The following is a 10,047-nucleotide window of genomic DNA, read 5'->3' on the forward strand; positions in this document are numbered from 1 at the left end:
TCCCTGGGCAAGCCAATGTGTGCCCCTGAACCTGCTTCCCTCATCGAGGAAGTGGGGGTGCAACAGTACTACGGTGGAGGTCTGCTGCTTTGCAATCCAAAACCCATTAGCCCTTCTCCCGGTGACAGCTCAGGAGACCTGTGACCAAGCCCACACCTTATTAACGTGTGCAACCCCAGCCACAGTAACAGGCCTGGGACCCAATCAAAGCCAGTGGCCACAGCCAGTCACTGTGAGCAATACTAGCATAGAGGCTCCCTCTTTCTGGCTAGATTTAAAACCCAGACTATGTAAGGCCTGGAGCTCTTACAGCCATCCTAACATAAAATGGGACCTAAACATGGTAACAACTGCAGAAAGCAAACTGAGAAATGTGGGAGAGAAATCAAGTCCTGGTCATGAGGCCAGAGTCCTGGATTCAGCCACACTTCAGGTATGGCTGAACTAAGGAGTTACCACAGCCAAAATAATGTTCCTTTTTTTTTAACTTGACATAGTTTGACAGTTGCAACAGAACTGAGTCCTAATTAAAATAAATATCTCCTGAAAACATATCACAAAGATTAAATGAGATCCTCATGGACATACATATTGCCCACCTGATCAATGGAAGCTACTAATGGAACTGTGGTGATAGTTCATTGTCGTGGGAGAAATTTCCTGGCTTCTTCTAGGGATCACTTTCAACTCACCTGCTCTGTCCTGGAATTTGATCTTCATGGATACTCCCTATCACGGTGACAGAGATAGATATGATGGTGAGGACAAAGCTTGTCTGCCACACTTCCTAACCCACACCCTGACAGACATCACTAATTGACCACAGCACTCCTTCCTACTGAGTCTCGGATTCACATTCAACCCAGCTCTCCAGGCAGCCACTACCAATCCATCAAAGATGACAAGCAAAATGAAACCAATTGTCTCAGCTCCAGGATGGCAGATGGCAGTTTTTCTAGAAAGAACTAGGTAGGATTTGACACATGGTCTCTATCACATATTCTTCTTCGTGTTTTGATTTGTTTACAGCCCTTTACACATGTAAAACACATTTTTGCTCTCTCAGGTGGATACAACTCCCTGCCCGGGAGCCTTGACCAGACTCGGAGGCTTTCCCATAGCACCCATAGCACCAATAGCACCGGGCACTGGTTTATCTCCCTCTGTAGGGCTCCTGGGCGCCCAGTAACGGGGCGCTAGGAAATGCTGCCTCAGTCAGAGGTGCCCCCACAGAGAACACACTGAACTGCCCGAAAACTAACAGAGGACTCTGAGGATGGGGGAGCTCCTGTTCTCCTCGTACCGATGCCAGGGCAAGCTGAAGTCCACGCTCCGGGGAAGCCAGCACCCAGGGAAGAGCACGGAGCCCGTGCACATGGTGACCTTCACCTCTACCTCCAGGCCAAATCCACTGAACCAACTCCCCTCACAGACCGGGCCCCCAGCCCCCGCCACCGAACCTGAGATCCTGACCTTTTTAGGAGGGAAGGAAAGAGTCAGATCACTACATTTCCCCATTGTTAGTCTGACCCCTTACACTTCAAAAAATACCTCTGACATGGTTCCAAGACAGTATGTCACATGTCTTTTGACTCCTTAATCTTGCCCGGTTTTTGTTGTGGAGCAGTAGATGTCAAGATGGGCTTAGTCCTCCCCTCTGTTATTCTCCATGTTTGTTTCTGCCTTTAGGGAAAGGAACTGAGATTTGCCTGACTGGTGTTCATTTATTCATTCAACAAACATTTACCGACATTCACAAGCCATCTATCTCTCAAGGCACTTAGATGGGAAAGACTGATACTCGATGATGATGCGAGAGGCGCGTGCAGGGTGACGTGCCAGCACGAAGCAGGGGCAGCTGGGGGAGGGGTGCCAAGAGCTCTGCGGGGAGGCAGTGTCCCTGGAGTCCAGTAGGAAGAGTGCGTAGGAGCTGACCACACAAGGAAGGGTGGGAGGGTGACGGGTGCTGAGACTCGGTAGCTTGGGCCACGGCTACCACGGGGAGGCGTGGGAGATGAGGCTGGTGAGGAGACAGGGTGGGGCCATGAAATCCCATGGAGTCCGAACACTATCCTGAAAGCCACAGAAAACCTCTGAAGGACGTTAAGCAGAATGGCAGGCTTAGATTTTTATTTTCAAAACAAGTGTTCTAGTTGCAGCTTAGAGACTAGGCAAGGAGCCCAGTGTGAAAGCAATTGGAGCAATTCAGGCAAGAGGTTACGAGGTCATGAACCAAACTGGTGACAACAACAACAAAGAGCTCACATGTGTGCGGCACTTAATAATGACAACGCAGTGAGAAGTACTTTCTGCGCATTAACTCCTTTTATCTTTATGTCAGCCTCATGCCACAGATCAGGAAACAGAACGGTAAGGTAAGGAGCCCGGGCCGGGGTCTGGGAGCTATTCGTGTCCCAACTCAAATCAGCAGTCTGGCTGCAGTCCCCTCCTCCAGCCCACTCCCCTGGCACATGCCTAAGCGTATTTAGGACGGGGCCCTGAGAGGCTGGAATGAGGGAGACTCCAGGCAACTTCCAGGTGTCTGTCATGGGCACCTGAACATTTGGGTTCCAGCTTCCTGAAGAAGCCCTTCCCCAAGTCTGCGTTGAGCTCCCCATGGTGTCCCCCCTACACCCATACTCCCGCCTTCAGACCACACCCCCTTCTCCCCTGCAATCCTTGCACCCTCCATTTCACCCTAAAACACAGGCTTCCTTCTGTTGGAGTGACAAACACAAGCATCGCCCTGGGATGGTCTGAGGAACCCCATCAGAGAACCCTGCTCTTGGCACGCTAGCTCTTGAAGTCTGTTATTTTCAAATCAGACAGAACCGGGAAAACTCTGAGCAAGCTGGTGTGGTTTCCTCCTCCGCGAGCAAGCCCCTGGCAGCCCTGCTCCTGGGTGTCACACTGCTGTCCCGTGAACCATGTGCCCCACCCTTCGAGGCCAGCGGTGCACACACTGGGCCGCCTGGCCTGCAGCCTCGGGCAGACCCGCGGGAAGAACGTGTTCCTGGAGGGAGATCTTCAGGGAGCCAACTGGCTTTCTTTCTCCGCCATGCAAGTTACAGCGAGCATCTGCAGCAAGAAACTTGTGTATTTCCTGCGGGCAGGGAGACCTCCTGCCCCGCCCGGCCGATACAACCCCCTTTGCACATCCTGCCTCCCTGAAGCTAAAAATAAATCGGTATGCGCTGAAAACCACTCAGACACTTCTCCCCAGCACACCCCTTCCCGCGTCCCCGAGACGCAAATCCTTCAGGTCCGGAGTCCAAAGCACCGACCACTGCCTCCTCGGTGCTCAACGCGCGCCTTTCGCTCGCTCCCAAGGTCCCCTTCCCAGGCCTCCACCCCTCGCACACGCCTTCTGGGGCGGCTCAGGGCCGACGACGAAGGTCCCGGAAGGAAGCAGCGAGTGTCCTCGACCCCAACCCGCGTCCGGGAGGGATGCTCCAGAAGGCACCCCCTCCCCCGCCGGCCACCAGGCGCACGAACGCCCCCTTCCGACCCAGCGCGCCCCCATCCTGCCTGCCCCGCGCGCCGCTGCGCGTCCCTCGCCAAAGTTGCTCTCTCCCTTTCTGCCATCCACCTTCAGGGTCTCGGGTTTTGTTTTCTTTTCTCTCAAAAGCAGTGACAGGGCGAACTGAATCAGGGCCGGGCTGCGGGGACAGGTCCCCAGGACGGCGCGCTCTCCGTGCCCACCCGTGCGCCCGCCGCGCCCCTAGTGCGCCCGTCCCCGCCGCAGCCGCTCCCGGCGCCACCGCGCCCCCCGCCCCCCAACCTCCCCGCATACCCGCTCCGGCTCCGGAGAAGCGGAGAGGCGGAGGGCCGGCGCTGCGACTCACCGCCCTGGCTGCTCCTGGCGTCTGTGTCTGTGTCGCCGCGGGCGAGGCAGCGGCAGAGGCGGCGGCAGCAGCGGCGCCTTCCCTCCGCCCGCCCCCCTGGACAGCACCGACGCCTGCCGCGCCCCCTCCCCAGCTCCCTCCTCCCCACTGCGCCCGCAGGTAGCCTCCCCCAAGGTACAGGGAAGCCAAGCTGAACTGTGGGGTTTGCAGGTGCAGTCGGTGCCCCCACCGTGCCCCGGTGCAGCCTCCGGGTTGTACCCCCTGTCCTCGCCCACCGCCCAGGTTTCTGGCTGCACTGGCACTTTCCCAGGGGTGTCACGTGGTCGTGGGGAGGTCAGATTCAACCCACAGCACCTTCTAGGCTCCACTGGGGGGGGGGGGGGGGGCTGTAGTCCCTGCTGGTTGCAGTGAAGTTAGTGAAGTTCAAGGGGGCCTTGGAAGGACAAGCTCCTAAGTGCCACTGTTTTCTCTAGTCAGAGCCTGCTGAGCCGTCCGGGGTGGCTTAACGAAACCTTGGGAGGACATCTGAGGAGGCCGGTGTCCACTCCAGGATGCCACCGATCTTCCATCTCCACGGGAGATATGCGAAGTAACTGTCAGTTCATTCCACCAATACTGATTGAGTGGCTGTCAGCACATGTTTTTGTCTTGCTGCATCCGCCACTCATGACCTGTCAAAAAGCCACTGTAACTCCTTGTGTTTGTCAGCCCCAGCGACATTTCCAACCCACAGCAGGTCTCAGCAGCAACTTGGACTCATTGATTTAAAAATTTGCTGGGCAGCCAATCTATGTTTCTCTATCATCAATGTTTCTCTCTCTCTCCCTTCCTCTCTCTCTAAAAACCAATAAAAGCATTTTTTAAAAAGTTTGCAGGTTAAAAATAACAAAAAGTCACCATGTAAAGCGGTAAAGTCACCAAAACCTGTCCATGTTTGCTATAATGATTACAAAATCTTTTAACATGACCAGTAATAGAAATGACAGTTGCAGGTAGGTCCAAACACTGCCAGCTCTGATTTGACAACCGAGTAAAAGGTTCACCCCCCTCTTCAGTTCTGCCTTCGATTTCTGCATCATTCACTCCTTCGGGCAATATTTGAAAAACTAAGTTGTCCGAGAGGCCAGTAAACCACTATTGGATACGAAAACTTGTGTATGGATCCCATACATACACACTGGAACTGCCTAGGGAGCTGGCTTTTTGTTTTGTTTTGTTTTGTTTTTAATGCGAGGCCTGGGCCTCACCCCCAGAGATTCTGATTTAACTGGTCAAGGGTGCAGCCTTGCCTGGGATGTTTTTCCTTGGGCCCCAGGAGATTCTGATGTACAGCCAGGGGTTGGAAACTGGGAATTAGCCAATCACCAAACAGAGCCTGAGGCAATGGGAGACAGAAGAAGGAAGTTTTGAGGCCAGGAAAGGTCTGAGCAGGTGTTGCCAACTCAAATGTCCCTAAGGGATTAAGAGGCCATAACAAAGAAGTGACTGAGGCTGGGTGTTCGGGGCAAACTGGGAAGGGCTTCATGCCGTAAGGAGGGCAGGCTCATGTTTCTACATGGGAAATGCAGTCCAGTGCGGCCACCAAGTTGGGTGTTTCTTGTTTTTTCATTTGGTTTTGGTTTTGGTTTTGGTTTTTCTTTTTCAGAGAAGCCAGAAATCCACATTTAAAATGTGAACTCTTCTCAAAGTATGAGTAACGAATTTTTTAAAATGTTTCAGTGCTCTATGGGCTAAGAAAGGTTGGTGGGCCGTAAGGAGCGCCAGATGAGGAGCTGGTCAGCTGGTCTGGACAGTGTAGGGCTGGGGTGGCCTACAAGCACTGCAGGAAGAAGCTGGTGGGTCAGAGGCAGGAGTGGGAAGGTGGCAGTGTCTCTGAGTGATTTCGAAACCCATTTTCTTATTTTTTAATTTTGCTTCAATGATCTCTGCTTTTTATATTTAAGAAAAGCTTGACATATAGTTTATATAGCATAAAATTCATCCACTTAGCACTCATTCGCTTCTTTCTCCCAACCTCAGCCCTTAGCATCCACGAATCTACTGTCTATGTCTCTAGAATTGCCTATTCTGGACATTTCATTAAATGAAGTCTTCATACAATATGACATCTCTTGTGACTGGTTTCTTTAACTTAGCATAATGTTTTCACGGTTCATCCATGTCATCAGTACTTCCTTTTTATGAACAAGTAGTATCCATTGTGAATACTATGGTATGGGCCTTCAGGTGTAAGTTTCTATGTGGAAGTATCTTTTATTCCTCTTGAGTGTCTATCCAGGAGTAGAATGGCTGGGCCACAGGGTAACTCTCTGTTCAACATCTTGAGAAATAGCCATGCTGTTCTCCAAAGGAGCTGCACCTTTTTGCATTCTCACCAGCAGTGTGTGAGGGTTCCAGTTTCTCCGCAACCTCACCCACACTTGTTATTCTTTTCAGTCGTTCCATCCTAGTGTGAAGTACTATCTCGTTGTGGTTTTGATTTGCATTTTCCTAGTGGCTAAGGATGTTGATCAGCTTTTCATGTGTTTATCTTCTTCGAGAAAAGTCTTTTCAGATCCTTGGTCCATTTTTTAACTATGTTATTTGTCTTTTTATTAGTCTTTTTATTATTCAGGTATAAGAGTTCTTTAAATATTCTGAATACAGTCCCTTATCAGATATGTAATTTGCAAACATTTCCTCCTGTGGGTTGTCTTTTCATTTTCTTGGTAGTATCCTTTGAAGAACAAAAGCTTCCATGTTAATGAAGCACCAATTATCTATGTGTTCTTCCGTTGCTTGTACTTTTGGTGTTGTTTCTACAAAGCTTTGCCTAATTCGAGGTCACAGCGATTTATACCTGAATATTGGACCCTACTTTTTAAAATCCTCCTTACCTGTGTGATAGTAGAAATGGGGAATACCAAGACAACCGGCCTTAGGCTTGTAGTCAGAGTCTCAGGTCTGATTTACCCGGACAGCTCTCCCGCTACAGCATCTGGTCAACTTTGGGCACTGAACCTGCAGGTTTTGTCAAGGAAGCTGAGTGTATAAATTATGGAGTAGCTAGGCCAACGATAGCATGTATTTATTCATCTACTCCACAAATATTCCCTGAGGGCTTCCTATGGGCTTGAAACTGTTCTGGGTTCTCAGGATAGAGCACGAAAGAGGACAGACAAGATCCACGCTCTGGTGAGGCTTCCCGTTCAATGAGGGGGCGGCAGGAGATGGAGAGCAAGATACATAATGAATAAACATTGCATCGAAAATTTACATGCATGCTGGGACAGCCAGGGAAGAGCCAGGGAGAGGAAACACTGCGCAAGGCTCTAATTTGGAGGGGAAATTGCATAGCTTGTTCTGGAAACGCAAGGAAATCTAATGTGGTTGGAACTTCGTGGTTGTGGGTGGCTAAACTCCCTAGAAAGTAGAGCCGGAGCAAAAGGTTGGGTGCTGAGAGCTTATCGGGAAGTGAAACCGCAGGGAAGAAGACCTGAGAGAAAAGAGGGGTGAGCCAGAAGAAGAGGTGAAGCCTCTGTAAGGAGGTCTTGTCCGTAGCGTCTGCAGTAAGCACCAGGGGTTTACATACGGCAGTCTGGAGGCCTCAGCTGGAGAAGGATCCAAGGAAAAGTGCCTATTTCTGGTCTTCAGAGAAGCAGTGTCATACCTCTGAAGCCCCCAACATCTGTCGGAGGTGATGGGAAAGGGCACTGGTGTGGTGGGAAGAGGAAACATTTATTTGCAGGCTCCTTCCTCCCATTGGTCAATGTTCACTTATCAGCACTCCTGGGCTGCATGTGAGGGGGCCCCACGCAGGTGCCTGGGAAGTACTAGGGAAGTGCCAGGGTGGAAGGCAAAGGCACGTGGTAGGAGGTGAGGCAACTTGAAAGCCTGGCAGCAGCGGTCACAGTGCGCTCCTAGTCTGAGATGGGGTGACACCAGGAGCAGCAGCCTGGCTCCAGGACCACAAACCACTGCTAGAGTTTTCTAGTAAACTGGTGCTGTGTCATCAGTACAGTGGGCAAGGGGGAGAGTGTGATGTGGCCAGAGAACGGCAGGGCCAGACCATGAGTCGCTTTGCAAGTCAGGATAAAGAACACAGCACCTATTTTAACTTGGAATTTATTCTCAGAACACAAGGTCATGGAAGGCTCTTGATACCTTTATGTACAACAAAATTTTCTCTTTAAGGGAACAGCTCTGCAAATTTTGATACATGCCTATTTGTGTAACCATCACCACCATCAAGATCCAAAACAGTGCCAGCGCTCCAACAATGCTGCTGCCCCTTGTAGTCAAGCCCTTCCCTGTACCCCAACACTGGCAGCCACTGATGTGCTCTTTGCCTCCATAGTTTTGACTTTTCAAGATTATCTTACCAATGGGATCGTACAGCGTGTAGCCTTTCAAGTCTGGCTTCTTTCACTTAGCGTAGTGCAAGTACGATTCATCTGTGCAGTTGAGTGCATCATTGATTTATTCCTTTTCATGGTATGAATTGTATCCCAGGTTGTTGATCTATTCACCAGTTGAAGGGAACTTAGGTTATTTCTGTTTGGAGGCAATTATGAATGGAGCTACTGTAACTTTGTGTGAATAGTGTTATCATTTCACTTGGGTAAACATATAGGACTGGGATTGCTGGGTCCCACGGAAAGTGTATGTTTACCTATATAAGAAACGGCCCTTATGTTGTACACCTGAAACTAATATAATGTCATACGTCAGTTATGCCTCAGTAAAAAAAATACAACTAAATAATAATAAAAAAAAATAAACTGCCAAACTGCTTTGAAATGGCATTCCTGGCAGCAACATCTGGACATTCCGGTTGTTCTGCATCCATTTCAGGACTTGACACCTCCAGGTTTTTGTTGTTTTGTTTTTAGTCACATTAAATAGTGGTTAATGGTTTCAATTTGCATTTCCCTATTAACTAATGATGTTGAGCATCCTTTCATTTGTTTATTTGCCACCTATGTAATTCCATTGAAATGTCTTCTCAAAATGTTTCCTATTTTTTAATTAGCTCATTTGCTTGCTTATTAATGAGTTTAAGTGTCTTTTGTGTGTGTTGGGTACAAATCCTTTGTCAGTTATGTGACTGGCAACTATTTTTCTCCCAATATGCACCGTCTTTTTTTTTTTTAATATATTTTTATTGATTTCAGAGAGGAATAGACAGAGAGACAGAAACATCAACAATGAGAAAGAATCATTGATCAGCTGCTCCCTGCAAGCCCCACACTGGGGACTGAGCCTGCAACATGGGCATGCAACCTGACCGGGAATCAAACCGTGAACTCCTGGTTCATAGGTTGATGCTCAACCACTGAGCCACGCCGGCAGGGCCATGCATGGCCATGTCTTTTTATTCTTTTACCATGGTCTTTCACAAAGCGAAAGTTTAAATTTGATGAAATCTAATTCACACATTTTTAATGTATCATCCTTATGGTGTTATATCTCTTTACCTCATCCCATATCACAAATCTTTTCTCTTAAAAGTTTTATAGTTTTACATTTATACTTAGGTCTCTGATCCATTTTGAGTTAATTTTTTGCTTAAGGAACCAGGTATAGATCAAGGTTTATCTTTTTGCTTATGGATATCCAATTGTTCCAACGCCCTTTATTGAAAAGACTATTTTTTCTCCATTTAATCATCTTGCAATCAGTTGACCCTATTGATGTGGATTTATTTCTAGACTCACTATTCCATTCTAATGATCTATGTGCCTGTCCTTTTGTCAGTACCACTGTCTTGATTATGGTAGGTTTCTAACAAGTCTTGAAATCAGGTGGTGCACGTTCCCTAACTTTGCTCTTTTTTTTTTTTTTTTTTCCAAAATTGTCTTGGTTATTCTAGTTCCTTTGCCTTTCCGCATATACTTTAGAATATTTTGTCAATATCTACAAAAGTTCTATTGATATTATGATTGTGATTGCATTGAAGCTACAGACCAATTTGAGGATAATTAGCTGCTTAACAATGTTCAGTTTTATAATCCATGAAATATTTATAATCCATAAATACCTCTATTTGTCTTCTTTGATTTCTTTCATTAGTGTGTTGTAGTTCTGAACATAAAGATGCTACACATTTTTATTAGTTGTATAACTATGTATTTCTTTTCCTGTTCTATTAACATGTTCACATGTAAATTTCAACTGTTTACAACTTGTACATAAAAATATGATTTTTTTTTTTTTTTGGTAT

General features: G+C 48.0%; 1 protein-coding gene across 25 annotated transcripts in view; it reads right to left on the reverse strand.

Annotated features, from left to right (window-relative positions):
- The window catches only part of NCALD (neurocalcin delta), a 295,519-nt gene extending 291,426 nt beyond the window's left edge, over positions 1-4,093 (reverse strand). For 10 of the 25 annotated variants that reach the window (XM_081111157.1, XM_081111170.1, XM_081111151.1 and 7 more), the window contains exon 1: positions 3,794-3,870. The gene's annotated coding sequence lies outside the window, so the exon portion shown is untranslated. Of the gene's footprint in view, positions 1-3,793 lie in introns of all 25 variants that reach the window. The other 15 variants (XM_081111177.1, XM_081111166.1, XM_081111172.1 and 12 more) reach the window with 11 other exon arrangements.
- Between the last annotated feature and the right edge of the window lie 5,954 nt (positions 4,094-10,047).

Source organism: Myotis nattereri (genome assembly GCF_964212035.1).
Source record: "Myotis nattereri genome assembly, chromosome: 17".
NCBI classification, from domain to species: domain Eukaryota; kingdom Metazoa; phylum Chordata; class Mammalia; order Chiroptera; family Vespertilionidae; genus Myotis; species Myotis nattereri.